This window comes from Ranitomeya variabilis, chromosome 3, assembly GCF_051348905.1.
Source record: "Ranitomeya variabilis isolate aRanVar5 chromosome 3, aRanVar5.hap1, whole genome shotgun sequence".
NCBI classification, from domain to species: domain Eukaryota; kingdom Metazoa; phylum Chordata; class Amphibia; order Anura; family Dendrobatidae; genus Ranitomeya; species Ranitomeya variabilis.
Genome location: NC_135234.1, coordinates 223,467,479 through 223,488,477, shown reverse-complemented (window position 1 = coordinate 223,488,477; position 20,999 = coordinate 223,467,479).

The following is a 20,999-nucleotide window of genomic DNA, read 5'->3' as shown; positions in this document are numbered from 1 at the left end:
CTTACAGAAAACGTTTGACCTCTGTCATTGCCAACAAAGGATAAATAACAAAATATTGAGATGAACTTATGTTAATGACCAAATACTTATTTTCCACCATAATTTGCAAAATAAATCTTGCCAAATCAGGCAAGGTTTTAAGAATTGCCACAGGGATGGCCTGGAACAGTGCTGGCACAGGAGGTTAGTATAAGTGTTAATAGGGAGGAATAAAATACTAATGATTGAAAAGTTGTTATTCTAGTAGTGGAGAACCCCTATAACTTTGCATTTATCATCAACAATTAAGCAACAAAAAGGGGTTTAATGTGTTCCCGTGCGGTCGGCGGGCAAATCAATACAACACATCCACATACATCCGCATGTCCTGCATACCCAATGTTAAAGATATGTACGCAGGACGCATGCAGAAGTATGTGGAAGTAGGCAGGGCTTAACGGAGGATGTACGCAGCCCCCTTAAAGCCCCCGAACGCTAATGTGCACTTTCACCTTATCCCCATGCTGTAACAGCATAAAATGGATCTGCTTGGCCAGCGCTCATTTATTTGCTGTGATTGTCCCCCAAGATTGACTGAGCTAGACCATATGATGTAATAGATGTAAGACATTATGGAGAAGCGTCTGATTGTGTCTGTCATCAGTAGTTTGCTTTTTGACTCTTCACCAGTTTCTAAAATGATTCGAGCCCTTTCTTTTTTCATTTTTTTTTTTGCTGCTCCTCATAAATCAAAACACAAACCATTTAAATGTGTGGGTACTTGCAAATTTCTGGAATTCCGACTCAAGCTTATTTATTTGGTGATCGAATCATTTTTATTTATTATGCTTTGGGGTCAGAAGAGACCACAAACACATTAATGCACATTCAATTTGCATAAAAACCTTGCAAGGCAAATAAAATTTCCTGTCCAAATAAGAGCAAACTGATGAATTCAAATTTCTGCAGATTTATCTAATTTTTGTTACCTAATTCAGTTTGTTCGCTTTTTTTTCCTTTTATACCACGTTCATCATACATTTTTATATTCTAATGACAAAAATCTACATTAAACTTTCTAACATAAGGTAAGATGTGTATCATGTTTATGTCATTGATGGATTTACTAAATTTATCTGACTTTTTTCCTTGTAAATAACTGTAAATTGTCATAGACATTACAAATGGAAAAAAAAAAGTTAAATAATTAAAATAGCACACGAAAGAAAAAAAACAAAACTGATAAAGCCCATTCTACAGCTGTACAATCTGTAGATTCTAATACGCAGAATAATGGCTTGATTTTAGAGACCGCAAAGTGCAAATGGACCCCTGAGAAGTTAACAGCCCACCTCTATCACTGTCTGAAAGAGTGATTACAACTTTGTGAAAATATGAGGCGTCTCTGCTGATGAGCTGGAGAAGATGTTGCATTTTATCCAGCTGATGAAATGAAAATTCTGAGCCTCAGGAAAAGGGGAAACAATTTGCCAGCTTTTCTAGTGCTTGGGTATAATAAATCAAGAGTTGTCACTGCCATCCAAAAAATGTGAGATCTCAGCAGAAACAGCTGCTAGCTCGTTATAACTAGTACATTGAGGCTAACCCTGGGAAATAACCAGCAGGTAAATGTTTCTGAATCAGAAGAAAAATAAATGCCTAGAAGTAGAACGAATTTAAAGAGACAGTAATATTTTAAGAACTAAGTCATTTTTTTATTACAAAGGTGTGATATTTTGAAAATAGCTTCACCAATGAACAAATCATCTTTGTCTCCTTGTTAAGTAACAATTTCAATTAAAGTGAAGGCCTGAAAATTCTGTCTATTCTTTAAATGGATACATTTAAAAGGTAATGAATAGTGAGATGAATATGTATGCCATAAATAAAAGAAGAAAACAGAGCCTTAGGGTGCCCACAGAGGACCAGGCAGGAAGCTGTAATACAGAAAAGGTGAACAAGTTGTATACCTTATGCTTTTAATTTTAACCCCTTTTCAGACTGTCGGCAATCGATCAAAACGGAGGCCCCCATTTTGCTGGATTCACTCGTTGACGATCACAAACATTCAGACTTAAGTGAATCCAAAGTGTGTGTAAAAAAAAAAAAATCTCATCTCTAATAATGTAATTATAGAAACTGCTAAAAAAGGAAAGGAAACATTTAAGTATCACTGTGTCCCAAAATCAATTAAACTTCTTAAATATGAATCTGTCCAGCTAGGAAACATAAGCAATTGTGAATCAATTACACCTGCATCAGTGCAATGATAGTGACAACAGGAGAACTGTAGAGGCAATATCAATCCCCCAAAATTAAATGCTTTTGCAGTAGGTGGAAACACGCAACTAAGCTGTAATCACACAAGCGTGTGGCTCATGATGCGAGAGCATCGGATGTGATATGCTAATGACCTTCGGCTTCTGCTCTGCTGCGAGCGTGAGCCGACTGTCCTGCTACTGGACTCCGAACCTCTTGCACAGAGAAGATGGAGAAATTAATTTCTCCATCTCCTCTGCTGCCGTCGTCGGCATATATCACACTGCACTCGGATCATATCCCAGTGCTGTGCATGGCGTTGTAGGGAGGAGAGCCAGGCTAATGGTCCCTCTTGCATGTCTGGGCCGGAACTGTCAGGGTTGTCACCATTATTCCGGGGAGGAAGAGATTTCTGACCAGAGCCATTCAGGACACCTGACTGATGAGGGTAGGTCCGAAATAAATAGCGGTGTGCATGGGTAGACAGGGCTTTTGGCGGGGAACCAGCGTGAGAGCGCAGAGATGGTTGATTCCCTCTCGACTTACCCACATCAGCTCTCCGTGCCTTCTCACCCGGTTAGCAGTGCCATCCAGACTGACGACTCAGGGCCCAGAGAGGTCCCCGCATCGTACAGTGAGCAGTACAGACTTCAGAGCATTGTTTCACTCACTACCACAGAGGCACTGCTCAGTCCTATCCCTGCCGTGCCTACTGAGTGCTGGCCTGTTCCTGTGGCGGTGACCACTGCACTGCATACTACTTCTGCGGCCTTGTCTGCTGAACTGTTTGCTACATCCACTGTGCCACGGACCAGCACCTCTACGACATCTTGTGCGCAGACCAGGAGGATTCACCACCACCAGGAGCCAGTGCATCACCTTTCTGCGGGACCGGATTGGAGACTTTTTGCGATGCCTGCGGTGCCACTGAGGGATCTTCTAGCCACCTCCGACCAAGGCTCAGAGACTGATAAATTGAACTGTTGTTATCTTTACAATAATACCCCCTGCTTGATTTATTATTTTGCTACATAAAATCCCTATTATCCCTTGCTCTGCCTCCTGTGTGTCACTGCATCCTACGCACCTGCTAGCATCCAACAGTGTCACTCGCACCCATAGACTTATGTGGGTACAAGTGAGCCGAGACTCAGCTGAATCTCGATGCCAATCGCAGCATGCTGCGAATGTTCTCGAATGCCAATTTGGCATTAGTAAATAATTGCAGATGTGAGATGCCCAATAGAGTAACACTGTGCTGAGTGCTATACAATGTTTTATTGCTTAGCACTCTGCCATATTGTACAGCAGTGTGACTCTAGCCTTACTCTCTTTTTTTCTGGTCCTTCTTTAGTTTTGTATTTTGCCAGTGTGCATGTCACTACTGGTAGCATGAGGGGGTTCTGGAGCCCATTCAGCGCATCAACCCAATAGCAGGACCAGTGTATGCTCCAATGTCCTGTAGTGGGACCTGTGCTCTTATTCCAGTACCAGACAGCTTGACTGTAATTCTCGAGAGAACACCACAATTGGCACCTCATTTCCAACAAAGATGAGAGCTGAATTACACTAAGCACAAGATGATGTCGCTGAGCATGTGAGAGATGAAAAAGAGTCTTAAGAAGCCATAGTAAACATTATGATAATCATACTTCTGACATCATCCAGCAATACCTGTTTTCCAGTGTCACTGATGGTCAGGAGAATCATATCCTGAGGGGAGAGTGTATCTGTAATGTGGCAAAGGGAGGTAGCTGTGAGCAAGGTACTCATCTTCTATGTCTCAGCATGCAACATGAAAATGGAGGTCCTGACTGTGTGTTTGCTTTTGCTTCCTGTGTATCATGCCACTGCAGACTGCATGGTGCCACTATATTGTGCAGGCCAGGGCCAGAAGTTAGACCAAAGTCCAAAAATAAAACTTCTCTCTACTGAACATGAACTTCAAAACAACTACAGTATATACATCAGATAATAGGCATGTTTCTTTACAAATGTATCTCTTGCATTAAGCAGACATGGGCACTTCACAGTTACATTTACTGACACCTAATTTCTCTAGCACTTAACACTCTTGCATTGCATCACAATCCAGCAATTGATAATGGGAGACTTTGTCTTCCCATGAGAGGGTTGAATGGGTTGAGATGTATTGCCACTGCTGCTCACAGCTGATCCCAGATCCCAACTGATTAATGTGGACCCCATTGTTTGAGGTTCGACGGTACGTCTCCTCACTAGAACTTTGAAAGTTCACTGCTTTCCATAGTTGAAGTTTAAGTCCCATTATGGTGACAATTTCAGTATACACAATTGAACTTCCTTTCACCATAGATAACTGTTCACTAGCATCCTTCTGATACAATTTCTTCTCTGCTTTCAATCGCCTTTAAGTGGGCTTTCTAGGTCCCCTTGGGTAAAGTTCAGTACCGTTTATGTGGCTTCACTGGCCTGGGTTCTAATCTGGCAAATGTATCCTTACATTTCCTTGGTGATTAGGACATATTATCTGATGTCCGGTGGTTATCCCACTTTGCACACAACACACTGTAGCATGTCAGTCTGCCAGCTGTCAGACGTTGGATATTGCAGGAAAAAAAAAGTGCAATAAGGTCTTACATCTACTGTATGTAAACAGCATTTAGTGATATTGTAGGTTTATAGCATCTCCTGAGGAAGAAATCCTAGTGACTTTGAAACGCATTGAGAATAAACCATCATCCTTCATCTCCAATGCGCATGGGCATTCATTTTTCAGCATGCATGATATCCACAAAATGAATAAACTGTCAGACCTTAGGATAATAGAGCTGGAAGAATGATAAGCACAATAGGGTCTTATCCGGATATAAAATGGGAGAATGTGGGCAAATATGCTCACCTGGAAGGGTTGTTTGATTACAATCGCTTACAGAGCTGAAATGTTTCAGCAGACCAACAGCTTGGGGGACATCAAAGGCTGGAGTAAAAGAGTTAAATCTGTGCTGCCGGTCGAATAGTGATGAGCAGGAGTCAGAAATCCAGGAATGTGGTTCATTTGTTAACGTGTTTTGAAGTGGCACACTTCATCATCAGGACAAGCCACAATGTCCTTGTTTGTCCTAATGAAGAATAGAGATGAGCGAATTTGCTCGGGTTCCCTCTTATTCGGCAAGCTATAGCACTTGCCGAATAAGCTGCAGAGGGTACCCGGCTTCTCGGATCGTGCCGGCCGATCAGCTGATCAGGGCCACAGCTGCATGCATCGTGGCTGTGTCACAGTCATGACACATGCATGGAGAGCCTGTTTGTTGGACTCTCCATGCATGTGTCATGACTGTGACACAGCCACGACACATGCAGCTGTGGCACCAATCAGCTGATCGGCCGGTGCGATCCGAGAAGCCAGGTTCCCTCTGCAGCTTATTTGGCAAGCAATATAGCTTGCCGAATAAGAGGGAACCCAAGCAAATTCGCTCATCTCTAATGAAGAAGTGTGGCACTTTGAAATGCGTTGACAAATAAACTGCATTCCTGGATATCTGACTCCAGCTCATCACTAAATTGCAAATTGTCAAACAGGAAAAAAAAATCACATTGCACTGTTTAAGTGGATTATATCACAAAACATAAATTCAAGGGGGTGGGGGTGGGCAGCACTTTCATTTCCTGACATATCACACAAATCTCCACATATTAACCAACAGTACCATCACTTCTGTGAGAATTACATTTTTAGAGCCATTGTTATACTTTACACTGGTGGACCTTTGGTTTCTCAAGATGCATGACAATGCTCAACTTCACGTGGCCACAATTTGTAGGCAGTTCTTGGATGGCAAGGCATTAATGCTACTGACTTCCCCTAACATTGTCCAGACCTGAATCTAGAGAACCTCTGTATGTATCAGTGCTTCTGATGCTGGCAAGTAACATGACTAGTGTTGAGCGATACCGTCCGATACTTGAAAGTATCGGTATCGGAAAGTATCGGCCGATACCGGCTACGTATCGGATCTAATCCGATACCGATACCCGATACCAATACAAGTCAATGGGACTCATGTATCGGACGGTATTCCTGATGGTTCCCAGGGTCTGAAGGAGAGGAAACTCTCCTTCAGGCCCTGGGAACCATATTAATGTGTAAAATAAAGAATTAAAATAAAAAATATTGCTATACTCACCTCTCCGATGCAGCCTGGACTTAAGTGAGGGAACCGGCAGCGTTGTTTGCTTAAAATTCGCGCTTTAACTTCCTTACGTGAAGTCCCGGCTTGTGATTGGTCGCGCGCCGCCCATGTGGCCGCGACGCGACCAATCACAACGCCGGAACGTAATTTTAAAATACTGAATGCCTAGAAGGACCTGAAAATTACGTCACGGCTTGCTGTGATTGGTCGCGTCGCGGCCACATGGGCGGTACGCGACCAATCAGAAGCCGTGACGTCACGGAAGGAAGGAAAAGCGTGCATTTTAAGAAAAGAACGCTGCCGGTTCCCTCGGTGAGGTCCAGGCTGCGTCGGAGAGGTGAGTATAGCAATATTTTTTATTTTAATTCTTTCTTTTACACATTAATGTTGTTTCGATACCGATACCCGATACCACAAAAGTATCGGATCTCGGTATTGGAATTCCGATGCCCGCAAGTATCGGCCGATACCCGATACTTGCGGTATCGGAATGCTCAACACTAAACATGACACACTGTCTAGGAGCTGACTGATGCCCTAATCCAGGTGTGATGGTGTGATATCCTATGTGGGTATCATTTTTGTGTATATTTCCATTTTACTGATTATCATGGTGTTACTGTAACTTGTAGGATGAGTTGTTATTTGCCATCTGATATTCTCCCCACAGTTCTGTATTGTTATCTCTCCACAGGGTCAGTGAATAAATGTTGTTTGCTAATATGCTAATGACATGTTGACCTAGCTTGTTGAAACAATGAGCCCCTGAGACCTTCCCCCTCCTGGCCTGTGAATGAGGGGGGAGACTTGTAAATATCAGGGAGGTGAGACACAGAGATCAGTTTGATGTGGAACCATGATGTGAAGAGCATATCAGAGAGAAAGAAGGGAATATAGACTGTTATCCTCTGTGCTGGATTGTTGGACTTTTATCCTGTTACTGAAATGCATTTGTGTTCTGGAATATTTTATGCTTTGTGTGATGGATCATATATATGGACCTTTCGTGTTTTGCCTAAATAAAGGTCTTGGAATAGTTCACTATTCTCTTGCTCTGTTGATTGTGTGATACCGGAGAAGGAACCTGTTACACCAGGCCTGGGAGGAGATTCCCCAAAACATCCTCCACTGTAGTCTCAAGTATCCTCCCAAAAGCAGTGCCTTAAAGAGGTAGGAAATAAAGGTGTGAATGGTGCATGACCTGAAAAGGGGATGTGGTTGTTGGAAATATTTTTTGTGCTTTACTTCATGAGCCTTTTTCATGAATGTTCCAGACATACAGCATCAGAAGTTGGAAAATATAGCCTAATACAGTCACAAAGTAAGAAAAAAGTTTAAAGCCTCACCTTGTTGTTCAATATCAGAATAATTCACAATACAGCATTGCTGCTCCAAGGAAAATTGTTAACCCATGGTAAAATATAAAGAAAAATTCCAATTGTCAGCAACTGGATAAAATCTTGAAAGTTTTATTTGAAGACATAAGATTAAAATTCATGGTGCTAGATGAGATGATGCTCAGATGCATTTCAGGCACAAAATGTCCTGGATCACTGAGAATCTGATGAGATGATCATCTCATCCATCACCCTGAATTTTAATTATATGTCTTGAAATAAAACTTTCAAGATTTTATCCAGTTGCCGACATTTGGAATTTTTCTTCATGTGACCTAATTAGTGTTGAGCATTCCGATACTGCAAGTATCGGGTATCGGCCGATATTTGCTGTATCGGAATTTCCGATACCGAGATCCGATACTTTTGTGGTATCGGGTATCGGGTATCGCAACAACATTAATGTAATAATGTGTAAAAGAGAGAATTAAAATAAAAAATATTGCTATACTCACCTGTCCGACGCAGCCTGGACCTCAGCGAGGGAACCGGCAGCGTTGTTTGTTTTAATTTCGCGCTTTTACTTGGTTACGTGAAGTCCCGGCTTGTGATTGGTCAGGGCGGCCATGTTGCCGGGACGCGGACCAATCACAGCAAGCCGTGACGAAATTACGTCACGGCTTGCTGTGATTGGTCCGCGTCCCGGTAACATGGCCGCCATTAACCAATCACAAGCCGTGACGTCACGGGAGGCTGGACATGCGCGTATTTTAAAAAGCGCGCATGTCCAGCCTCCAGTGACGTCCCGGCTTATGATTGGTCACGGCGCCATGTTGCCGGGACGCGGACCAATCACAGCAAGCCGTGACGAAATTACGTCACGGCTTGCTGTGATTGGTCCGCGTCCCGGCAACATGGCCGCCATTAACCAATCACAAGCCGTGACGTCACGGGAGACTGGACATGCGCGTATTTTAAAAAGCGCGCGTGTCCAGCCTCCCGTGACGTCACGGCTTGTGATTGGTTAATGGCGGCCATGTTGCCGGGACGCGGACCAATCACAGCAAGCCGTGACGTAATTTCGTCACGGCTTGCTGTGATTGGTCCGCGTCCCGGCAACATGGCCGCCCTGACCAATCACAAGCCGGGACTTCACGTAACCAAGTAAAAGCGCAAATTTTAAACAAACAACGCTGCCGGTTCCCTCGCTGAGGTCCAGGCTGCGTCGGACAGGTGAGTATAGCAATATTTTTTATTTTAATTCTTTATTTTACACATTTATATGGATCCCAGGGTCTGAAGGAGAGTTTCCTCTCCTTCAGACCCTGGGAACCATCAGGAATACCGTCCGATACTTGAGTCCCATTGACTTGTATTGGTATCGGGTATCGGTATCGGATTGGATCCGATACTTTGCCGGTATCGGCCGATACTTTCCGATACCGATACTTTCAAGTATCGGACGGTATCGCTCAACACTAGACCTAATACAATAGCAGATACAGGTTCAATTTATGGTATATTGGTGGAGCTTGAGTAACCTGGCACCTTATTTTTTACATAATGATCACAAAATTACATAAAGTTCAGAGATCTGTGTAAAGGGAATCTTATCTGAGAGCAGCTTGATGTAGGCAAAGAGCAGCTGAATCCAATGTTGTATCACTTACATTACTGGGTGCAGCCGTTCTGACAGAATCATAGATTTTAGATTTAGCAATGCAACAGAGCTGAGAAAGCTAACTCTGCCCACACCAGGCTCTTCATGTACAAAGTCCATAGATAATGAGATACTTAATTGCCACACTAAATCGGCAACGCTAATCTCTTAGTGATAAATCATTCACAGTTAGTAAACAGTAGCACGCTCCTTGAAAAGTGAAACATCCCTGAATTATGTTCTTCAGCCTCTATCTCCTGCTGTCTTTATATCACATAGCAGACATATCCTGACAAATTCCCTTTAAATTGACGACAAGGTGAGTCTATATCATTAATACATTAGGAGTATATTTGCATCCTGTTTTCTATACAGTACAGACCAAAAGTTTGGACACACTTTCTCATTTAAAGATTTTTCTGTATTTTCATGACTATTAAAATTGTACATTCACACTGAAGGTATCAAAACTATGAATTCACACATGTGGAATTATATACTTTACAAAAAAGTGTGAAACAACTAAAATTATGTCTTATATTCTAGGTCCTTTTGCTTTGATGACTGCTTTGCACACTCTTGGCATTCTCTTGATGAGCTTCAAGAGGTAGTCACCAAGAATGGTCTTCCAACAATCTTGAAGGAGTTCCCAGAGATGCTTAGCACTTGTTGGCCCTTTTGCCTTCACTCTGCTGTCCAGCTCACCCCAAACCATCTTGATTGGGTTCAGGTCTGGTGACTGTGGAGGCCAGGTCATCTGGCATAGCACCCCATCACTCTCCTTCTTAGTCAAATAGCCCTTACACAGTCTGGAGGTGTGTTTGGGGTCATTGTCCTGTTGAAAAATAAATGATGGTCCAACTAAACGCAAACCGGATGTAATAGCATGCCGCTGCAAAATGCTGTGGTAGCCATGCTGGTTCAGTATGCCTTCAATTTTGAATAAATCCCCAACAGTGTCACCAGCAAAACACCCCCACACCATCACACCTCCTCCATGCTTCACAGTGGGAACCTGGCATGTAGAGTCCATCCTTTTCTGCTTCTCACAAACACGGTGGTTGGAACCAAAGATCTCAAATTTGGACTCATCAGACCAAAGCACAGATTTCCACTGGTCTAAAGTCCATTCCTTGTGTTCTTTAGCCTAAACAAGTCTCTTCTGCTTGTTGCCTGTCCTTAGCAGTGGTTTCCTAGCAGCTATTTTACCATGAAGGCCTGCTGCACAAAATCTCCTCTTAAAAGTTGTTGTATGTTATGATCCTAGTGGCAAGGATCGCAAGTAGGACTAGCTAAGAAACTAAACCGACTACAAACTCTGGGGAAGTGGTAACTGAATTGACCGCAACCTGATCCTATCCGCAAACAACTATAGGCAGCCGTGGAACGTTACCTGAAAATCCTAGACGTCTCTTCACGGCCTGAGAAACTGACTATTCCTAGAGGGAATGAAAGTCCTCACTTGCCTCAGTGAAATTACCCCAAAGATATAGAATAGCCCCCCACAAATATTAACGGTGAGTTAAGGGGAAAGCACAAACGCAGAGATGAAATTAGATTTAGCAAATGAGGCCCGCTAACACTAGAAAGCAGAAAATAGAAAGGGAACTGTGCGGTCAATTAAAAACCCTATTCAAAATATCCACGCAGAGATCGCTCGAGCCCCCGCACCAACTAACGGTGCGGGGGAAGCAACTCTGCACCCCAGAGCAAACCAGCAGAAGAAATCACATATTAGCAAGCTGGACTAAACTCATCATACACAGAAATCATATTGCAGACTGATGAGCAAAAAATAATTAAACAGAACTTAGCTTCTCCTGAAGAGACTGAAACCGAAGATAATCAGGAGTAATCAGAATAGCACTGAGTACATTGACAGCTGGCAACAAGTGGAAGTGAAACAGAGCTAAATAGGAAACTCCCAAATGAATAACGAGGCAGCTGATAGCCACAGACCCGCAGGATAACAAACAAAGCCACCAGGGGGAGCCCAAAACAAAAGTCACACAATACCACCTGTGACCACAAGAGGGAGCCTGAAAACAGAGTTCACAACAGTTGTAGAGATGTGTCTGCTGCTAGAACTCTCTGTCGCATTGACCTGGTCTCTAATCTGAGCTGCTGTTAACATGCGATTCCTGAGGCTGGTGACTCGGATAAACTTATCCTTGAAGCAGAGGTGACTCTTGGTCTTCCTTTCCTGGGAAGGGTCCTCAAGTGAGCCAGTTTCTTTGTAGCGCTTGATGGTTTTTGCCACTGCACTTGGGGACACTTTCAAAGTTTTCCCAAATTTTTCGGACTGACTGACCTTCATTTCTTAAAGTAATGATGGCCACTCGTTTTTCTTTACTTAGCTGCTTTTTTCTTGCCATAATACAAATTTTAACAGTCTATTCAGTAGGACTATCAGCTGTGTATCCACCAGACTTCTGCACAACACAACTGATGGTCCCAACCCCATTTATAAGGCAAGAAATCCCACTTATTAAACCTGACAGGGCACACCTGTGAAGTGAAAACCATTCCCGCTGACTACCTCTTGAAGCTCATCAAGAGAATGTGCAAAGCAGTCATCAAAGCGAAAGGTGGCTACTTTGAAGAACCTAAAATATAAGACATAATTTCAGTTGTTTCACACTTTTTGGTTAAGTATATAATTTCACATGTGTGAATTCATAGTTTTGATGCCTTCAGTGTGAATGTACAATTTTCATAGTCATGAAAATACAGAAAAATCTTTAAATGAGGTGTGTCTAAACTTTTGGTCTGTACTGTATATAGTAGAGATCAGAAAATCATTTTGAAGCAAATAGAATTTTCCTAAAATAAAAAAATCTGGATTCTTCTAAATCCAATTATTTTGCTATTTTTTTCACGCAAATTCAATTGACTGTCAAACATTTTACCAAATTTTGGCGGGCAAAAAGAAATAGATAAATATACAGCTCTGGCAAAAATTAAGAGAGCACTGCAAAATATTTAGTTTCTCTGATTTTTGTCTTTATAGGTATATTTTTCAGTAAAATGTAAATTGTTCTTTTATTCTATAAACTTCTGACAACGTGTTTCCAAATTTCCAAGCAATACCTTTTGTATTTTTTTCTGAAAAGGAGAAATGGTCAAAAATAACAAAAACAGTGCTTTCAGATCTCAAATAATGCAAAGAAAACAAGTTCATAATCATTTAGAAAGAACAATACTAATGTTTTAACTCAGAAAGAGTTCAGAAATCAATATTTTGTGAAATAACCATGATTTTTAATCACAGGTTTCGTACATCTTGGCATGCTTTCCACTAGTCTTTCACACTGCTTCTGGTGCAAAAATGTAAGCAGTTCTTCTTTGTTTGATGGCTTGTGACTATGCATCGTCCTCTTGATTACATTCCAGAGGTTTTCAATTGGCTTCAGGTCTGGAGATTGGGCTGCCCATGACAGGGTTTTGATGTGGTGGTTTGATGTGGTGGTCTCTTAGCTTTTGCCAGAGCTGTATACTCACTACTCAACTTTCATGCCAATGCAGCCTTGCACCCTTTGCCCACATACTTTTTGGCTTTCCAGTCATCTTCACTCAGCACTTGGGCCTTGGGCAGTGTGCATAGTGACTTTGAGGTGACAAAGCTTTGGCAGTGGTACAGGTGAGTGCCGAGTTGTTTTTTTCTCCCATGTTTATTATGCTCTTGAGTCTAGAGAGACCGCAGAGCATAATAAAGGACATTCAATTCACATTAAATAGCTTCAATTTGAATCAAATTTCTTGAGCAAATTTGAGCAATCTGCCTAATATGAATTTCAGCAGATCATTTGCTCATCACTAGTAAATAAGTATCCATTATGGTACAATAACTTAATGTTGCAAAATTTTGCATTCACAATGGTCTCTCCTCTGTCATAAAAACTGAAATCAAAGTCGATGATAGTGGCAGTTCTATCATAATATTTGTCATTTGTAACTGTTCCCAATCAATAGCTTATATCCAACCAGCAGTTTATCTGTAGAAAAATGACTTTTATTGGCCACGGGCAAGTGAATCACTTTGGTAAGATAGATTACAGTAGTGCATTACAACTGAAATCTAATGATTGACTACCTATTAGCAACTTTCTGCAGAATTGTATAATGGTATAGGAAATGAAATACTTTCTTATCGAGGGAAATTACAGTTGTGCTCAAAAGTTTACATACCCTAGCAGAATTTTTGCTTTCTTGGCCTTTTCTCAGAGAATATGAATGATAACTAGTGTTGAGCGATACCGTCCGATACTTGAAAGTATCGGTATCGGATAGTATCGGCCGATACCCGAAAAGTATCGGATATTGCCAATACGATACCCGATACCAATACAAGTCAATGGGACACCAAGTATCGGAAGGTATTCTGTATGGTTCCCAGGGTCTGAAGGAGAGGAAACTCTCCTTCAGGCCCTGGGATCCATATTAATGTGTAAAATAAAGAATAAAAATAAAAAATATTGATATACTCACCTCTCCGACGCAGCCTGGACCTTACTGTTGTAACCGGCAGCTTCCGTTCCTAAGAATGAGCGCTTGAAAGACCTTAGATGACGTCACGGCCTGTGATTGGTCGCGTGAGCGGTCACGTGACCGCCACGCGACCAATCACAAGCCGCGACGTCATCTAAGGTCTTTCAAGCGCTTGAAAGACATTAGATGACATCGCGGCCTGTGATTGGTCGCGTGAGCGGTCACGTGACCGCCACGCGACCAATCACAAGCCGCGACGTCATCTAAGGACTTTCAAGCGCTTGAAAGACCTTAGATGACGTTGCGGCTTGTGATTGGTCGCGTGGCGGTCACGTGACCGCTCACGCGACCAATCACAGGCCGCGACGTCATCTAAGGTCTTTCAAGCACTCATTCTTAGGAACGGAAGCTGCCGGTTACATCGGTAAGGTCCAGGCTGCGTCGGAGAGGTGAGTATATCAATATTTTTTATTTTTATTCTTTATTTTACACATTAATATCGATCCCGATACCGATTCCCGATATCACAAAAGTATCGGATCTCGGTATCGGAATTCCGATACAGCAAATATCGGCCGATACCCGATACTTGCGGTATCGGAATGCTCAACACTAATGATAACCCCAAAACTTTTTCTCCACTCATGGTTAGTGGTTGGGTTAAACCATTTATTGTCAATCTACTGTATTTTCTCCTTTTAAATCATAATGACAACCCAAAACATCCAAATGACCCTGATCAAAAGTTCACATACCCCATTTCTTATTACCGTGTATTGCCCCCTCTAACATCAATGACAGCTTGAAGTCTTTTGTGGTAGTTGTGGATGAGGTTCCTTATTTTTTCAGATGGTAGAGCTGCCCTCTCTTCTTGGCAAAAAGCCTCCAATTCCTTTAAATTATTGGGCTGTCTAGCATGAAATGCATGCTTGAGATGTCCACAGAGTGGCTCAATGATATTGATTTCAGGAGACTGGGATGGCCACTCCAGAACCTTCACTTTGTTCTGCAGTAGCCAATGACAGGTCAACTTGGCCTTGTGTTTTGGATTGTTGTCATGTTGGAACATCCAAATGCGTCCCATGCGCAGCTTCCGGGCTGATGAGTGCAAATTTGCTTCCAGTATTTGCTGATAAAATGCTGAATTCATCTTTCCTTCAACTTTGACCAAGATTCCTGTGCCTTTGTAGCTCACACATCCCCAAAACATCAGCGATCCACCTCCGTGCTTTATAGTACGAATGGCGTTCCTTTAATCATAGGCCCTGCGGACATCTCTCCAAATGTAATGTTTATGGTTGTGGTCAAAAGGTTCAATTTTGGTCTCATCATTCCAAATTTCCTTGTTCCAAAAGTTTTGAGGCTTTTCTCTGTGCTGTTTTACATTTTGTAGGTGAGATACTTTGTGGCATTTGTGCAGTAATGGCTTTCCTCTGGCGACTCGACCTTGCAGCCCATTTTTTGCCTCCTTATTGTGCATCTTGAAACAGCCACACCACTACACTGTGTTCCAAATTATTATGCAAATTGGATTTAAGTGTCATAAAGATTTAATCGTTTTGTTTTTCAAATAAACTCATGGATGGTATTGTGTCTCAGGGCTCAATGGATCACTGAAATCAATCTTAAATACATGTGATAATTAGTTTTCCAGGTGATTCTAATTAAAGGAAAACTACTTAAAAATGATGTTCCACATTATTAAGCAGGCCACAGGTTTCAAGCAATATGGGAAATAAAAGGGATCTCTCTGCTGCTGAAAAGTGTTAAATAGTGCAATGCCTTGGACAAGATTTGAAAACATTAGATATTTCACGAAAACTTAGGAGTGATCATCATACTGTGAAGAGATTTATGACTGAAACAGAGTTCATGCAGATAAAGGCATATTGAGGAAGGTTTCTGACAGACAAATTCATTGAATTAAGAGAGCAGCTGCCAAAATACCATTACAAAGCAGCAAAAAGTTATTTGAAGTTGCTGGTGCCTCTGGAGTCCCTCAAACCTCAAGGTGTAGGATCCTTCAAAGGCTTGCTTTGGTGCATAAACCTACTATTCGGCCACCCCGAAACAGTGATCACAAGCAGAAATGGTTGCAGTGGGCCCAGACATACATGAAGACTATGTTTCAAGCAGTCTTGTTTACTGATGAGTGTCGAGCAACCCTGGATGGTCCAGATGGATGGAGTAGTGGATGGTCACTATGTCCCAACAAGGCTGCGACGTCAGCAAGGAGGTTGAGGAGTCATGTTTTGGTCCAGAACAGCTGGTAGGGCCCTTTAAGGTTCCTGAAGGTGTGAAAATAACCTCTGCAAAGTGTATAGAGTTTCTGACTGACAACTTTCTTCCATGGTATAAAAAGCAGAAACGTGCCTTCAGGAGCAGAAGCATCTTCATGCTTGACAATGCACTATCTCATGCTGTCATGCTGCAAAGAATACATCTGAGTCATTGGCTGCTATGGGCATAAAAGGAGATAAACTCATGGTGTGGCCACCATCTTCCCCTGACCTCAACCCTATAGAGAACCTTTGGATTATCATCAAGCAAAAGATCTATGAGGGTGGGAGGCAGTTCACATCAAAACAGCAGCTCTGGGAGGCTATTCTGACTTCATGCAAAGAAATACAAGCAGAAGCTCTACAAAAACTCACAAGTTCAATGGATGCAAGAATTGTGAGGGTGATATCAAAGACGGGTTCCTATGTTAACATGTAACTTGGCCTGTTAGGATGTTTTGGAGTTAAATAGCTTTTTGTTCTGTGAATGTGACCTCCTAATGCTGCAAATTCTTCAAATGAGCATTTTCAGTTCTTTAAAACATATCAAATGTTTAGAAATTCTACTGTGCCTAATAATTTGGAACACTGCATTTTGAGTATTTATTCATTTTAGAGATTATATTGTTATCATTGGGAGGTTTCTTCAATAAAATTCAATGTATACGCTAACGGGTGATGACTTTTATTAGACTGACTGTCATTTGCACCGACCATTTAGGACAATCAGAGAAAAATGCCATTTGCATAATAATTTGGAACATAGTGTAGTTTTCTAAGAGTACTGTATTTTAGCTGATGTTATTTGTGGGTTTTTCTTTGCATCCCGAACAATTTTCCTGGCAGTTGTGGACGACATTTTTATTGGTCTGTCTGATCGTGGTTTAGTTTTTACAGAGCCCCTGACTTTCCATTTGTTAATCACAGTTTGAATGCACACACTGATTACATGCAAACAGGTCACAGGTGAGGATGTTACCTTTAGTAGCCATTCAAACCCATTCGTGTCAACTTCTGCGTATGTTATCAGGCCAAAATCAACAGGGTATGTGATTTTTTGATCAGGGTAATTTGGATGTTTTGGGTTGTCACTATGATTTAAAAAGCAGAAACACAGTAGATTAACAATAAATTATTATTATTATACATTTTTATAGGCCATTTATTCCATGGTGCTTTACATGTAAAAAGGGGCAAATAAAGACAAATACAATAAACATGAGCAAACAACAAGGCACTAAAAGGTACAGAAGGAGGGAGGACCCTGCCCGCGAGGATTCACAGTCTGCAGGGGATGGGTTGAGGATACACTATGAGAGGGTAGAGCCGGTTGTGCCGCAGTTCAGTAGATTGAGAATCACTACAGGATGTAGGCTTGTCGGAAGAAGTGAGTCTTCAGGTTCTTTTTGAAGGTTTCCATGGTAGCTGAGAGTCTAATGTGTTGGGGCAGAGAGTCCCAGAGTATGGGGGGAAGAACGGGAGAAGTCTTGGATGCGGTTGTGGGAAGAAGAGATGAGAGGAGTAGAGAAGGAGATCTTGAGAGGATCGAAGGTTGTGTGTAGGTAAGTACCGGGAGACGATGTCACAGAGGTATGGAGGAGACAGGTTGTGGATGGCTTTGTATGTCATAGTAAGGGTTTTGAACTGGAGTCTCTGGAATATAGGAAGCCAGTTAAGGGCTTGGCATAGGGGAGAGGCTGGGGAATAGCTGAGAGACAGGTAGATTAGTCAGGCAGCAGAGTGTAGGATGGATTGGAGTGATACCACATTGGTAGAGGGGAGGCCAGAGAGTAGGAGGTTGCAGTAGTCAAGGCGGGAGATAAGGGCGTGCACTGGTGTTTTTGTGGTTTCGTGGTCAAAGAATGCATGGATCTGGGAAATATTTTTGAGTTTGAGATGGCAGAAGGAGGCAAGGCTTGGATATGTGGCTTGAAAGAGAGGGCAGAGTCGAGGATCACCCCAAGGCACCGAGCATGCAGGATTGGGAAAGTGAGTAGCCATTGACATTGATAGATAGGTCTGGTGGAGGGCTAGAGTGAGATGGGGGAAAGATGATGAATTCTGTTTTGTCCATGCTCAGTTTTAGAAAGTTAGCAGGAAAGAAGGACGAGATAGCAGACAGACAGTGTGGGATTTTGGTGTGTAAGGAGGTGAGGTCAGGTCCGGATAGGTAGGTCTGCATGTCATCAGCGTAGAGATGATACTGCTTACCATGGGATTCTATAAGGGAGTGGACCACAGTGTCAAAGGCAGAAGACAGGTCAAGGAGAAGGAGGACAGAGTAGTGTCGCTTGCTCTTGGCAGTTAGTAGGTCATTGGTAACTTTAGTTAGGGCAGTTTCAGTTGAGTGATGGGGTCAGAAGCCAGATTGTAACCCATCAAAGAGGGAACAGGAGGAGAGGTAGGAGCACAGTTCAAGATGGACATGCTGTTCCAGTAGTTTTGAGGAATAAGGGAGAAGAGATATCGGGCGATAGCTAGACACAGAGAATGGGTCGAGAGAGGGCTTTTTCAGGATGAGTGTGATCTTGGCATGTTTTAAGGATGAGGGGAAGGCACCTGTTGTGAGTGAGAGTTTAAAGAGCTGTGTTAGGGTTGGGATGAAGACCATGGTGAGGTTAGGGATGAGGTGGGATGGGAGCTGGTCAAGTGTGCAAGTTGTGAGGTGTGATCTTGACAGGAGAGTGGAGAGCTGATCTTCTGTCATGCTGGAGAAGCTGCTTTTGGAGGAACAGGGTTGAATAGCTAAGAGGGGAATTAGGAGCTGCGGGCCAAAGCTTTCTCTGATTGTATCGATCTTCTGTTTAATGAAAGAGGCAAAGTCTTCAGCAGAAATGAGAAGGGAGGGGGGAGGTGCTGGGGAACGGAGTAGCGAATTGAAAGTGTTGAAAAGCTGTTAAGGGTTGTGAGACAGGGAGGATATGAGAGAAAAGAAGTAAGTTTGTTTTGCGGCAGTGAGCGTGGACTTGAAGCTGGTGAGGGACTGCTTGTATGCAATGAAGTGATCGGCAGCACGGGATCGCTTCCATCTCCACTCAGCGACCCTGGAAGCCTGTCTCATTCTTTGCTCAGGCTGGTCAGCCAGGGCTGCCTGTTTATTGTATGAGTTTTGCTATGCATGAGCGGGGTAGCCGAATCGAGTGTTGCTGTTATTGTGGTGTTATAAAAAGTGGCAGCAACATCTGTATCATGAAGGGAAGCTATGTCTGTAATAGGGAGAAGGGACTTGGAGTGATTGTAAATTGAGGTGTTTGAGATTTCTGCGAGGGTGAGTTTGTGGAGTGGGGGTTGTGCACTAGGAGAGGAGAGAGAAGAGAATGTTAGTAGGTTGTGGACAGACAGGGGGAGGGGTGAGTTAGTGAGATTAGTAAGGGAGCAGAGGCAGGTGAAGATGAGGTCCAGTGTGTGGCCATCTTTGTGAGTGGCCACAGAGGACCATTGAGTGAAGCCGAAGGAGGCAGTGAGCGATAAAAGTTTAGAGGCAGCTGAGGTGGAAATATCAATGGGGATATTGAAGTCACCCATGATGATAGTGGGGAAGTCAGCAGAGAGGAAATGAAGTAACCAGGTGGTGAAGTGATCGAGAAAGGTGGAGATGGCTAGTTCTGGGGGGCAGTAGATGACAGCCAGCTGGAGGTTGGAGGGGGAATAGATGCGGAGTGCACCTCAAACAAGGGAAGAATTCCCGAGGGTGGTAGTGGGATTGGAGTAAAGGAGCAGGTGTCGGACAGGAGCAAGCCAACTCCTCCACCACGTTTGTTGCTGGGGCGAGGGGTGTGAGAGAGGTGGAATCTGCCATAGGAAAGTGCAGCTTGAGAGGCTGAGTCAGAGGGGGGGTGAGCCAGGTCTCAGTGATGCCGAGGGAGGAGAGTTTGTTGGCTTCACCCAACCACTAAAAATGGGTGGAGAAAAAGTTTTGGTGTTACCATTCGTAATCTCAGAAAAAAGGCCAAGAAATAAAAAATTCTGCCGGGTTATGTAAACTTTTGAGCACAACTGTAACTTCAATTGTCCAGTTTTTACCCTTTTTTAACCCCTTAACGACCGCCGATACGCCTTTTAATGGCGGCCGCTAAGGGTACTTAAACCACAGCGCCGTTAATTAACGGTGCTGTGGAAAAAGTGAATAGCGCCCCCCAGAGTCGGATTTTCTCTGGGGTCTCGGTTGCCGAGGGTAGCCGAGACCCCAGAGAACATGATTCGGGGGGTTTTTACCAACCCCCGAGTTGCGATCGCCGGTAATTAACCGTTTACCGGCGGTTGCAACAAAAAAAAACGCAGTGCGCCCGCCATCTGCTGCCATCTGCCGGCCGGCAGGAGAGACGAGTTGGGGCTAAAATTAGGGTTAGGGTTAGGGCTAGGGTTAGGGTTAGGGCTAGGGTTAGGGTTAGGGCTAGGGTTAGGAGTAGGGCTAGGGTTAGGGTTAGGGCTAGGGTTAGGGCTAGGGCTAGGGCAAGGGTTAGGGCTAGGGTTGGGGCTAAATTTAGGGTTAGGGTTAGGGTTAGGCTACTTTCACACTAGCGTTTTTTGGCTTCCGTCGCAATGCGTCGTTGGAGAAAAAAACGCATCCTGCAAAAGTGCTTGCAGGATGCGTTTTTTTCTCCATTGATTTGCATTAGCGACACATTGCGATGGATTGCCACACGTCGCATCCGTCGTGCGACGGATGCGTCGTACTTTGGCGGACCGTCGGCACAGAAAAACGCTACATGTAACTTTTTTTGTGCGACGTGTCCGCCATTTCCGACCGCGCATGCGCGGCCGGAACTCCGCCCCCGCCTCCCCGCACCTCACAATGGGGCAGCGGATGCGTTGAAAAAACAGC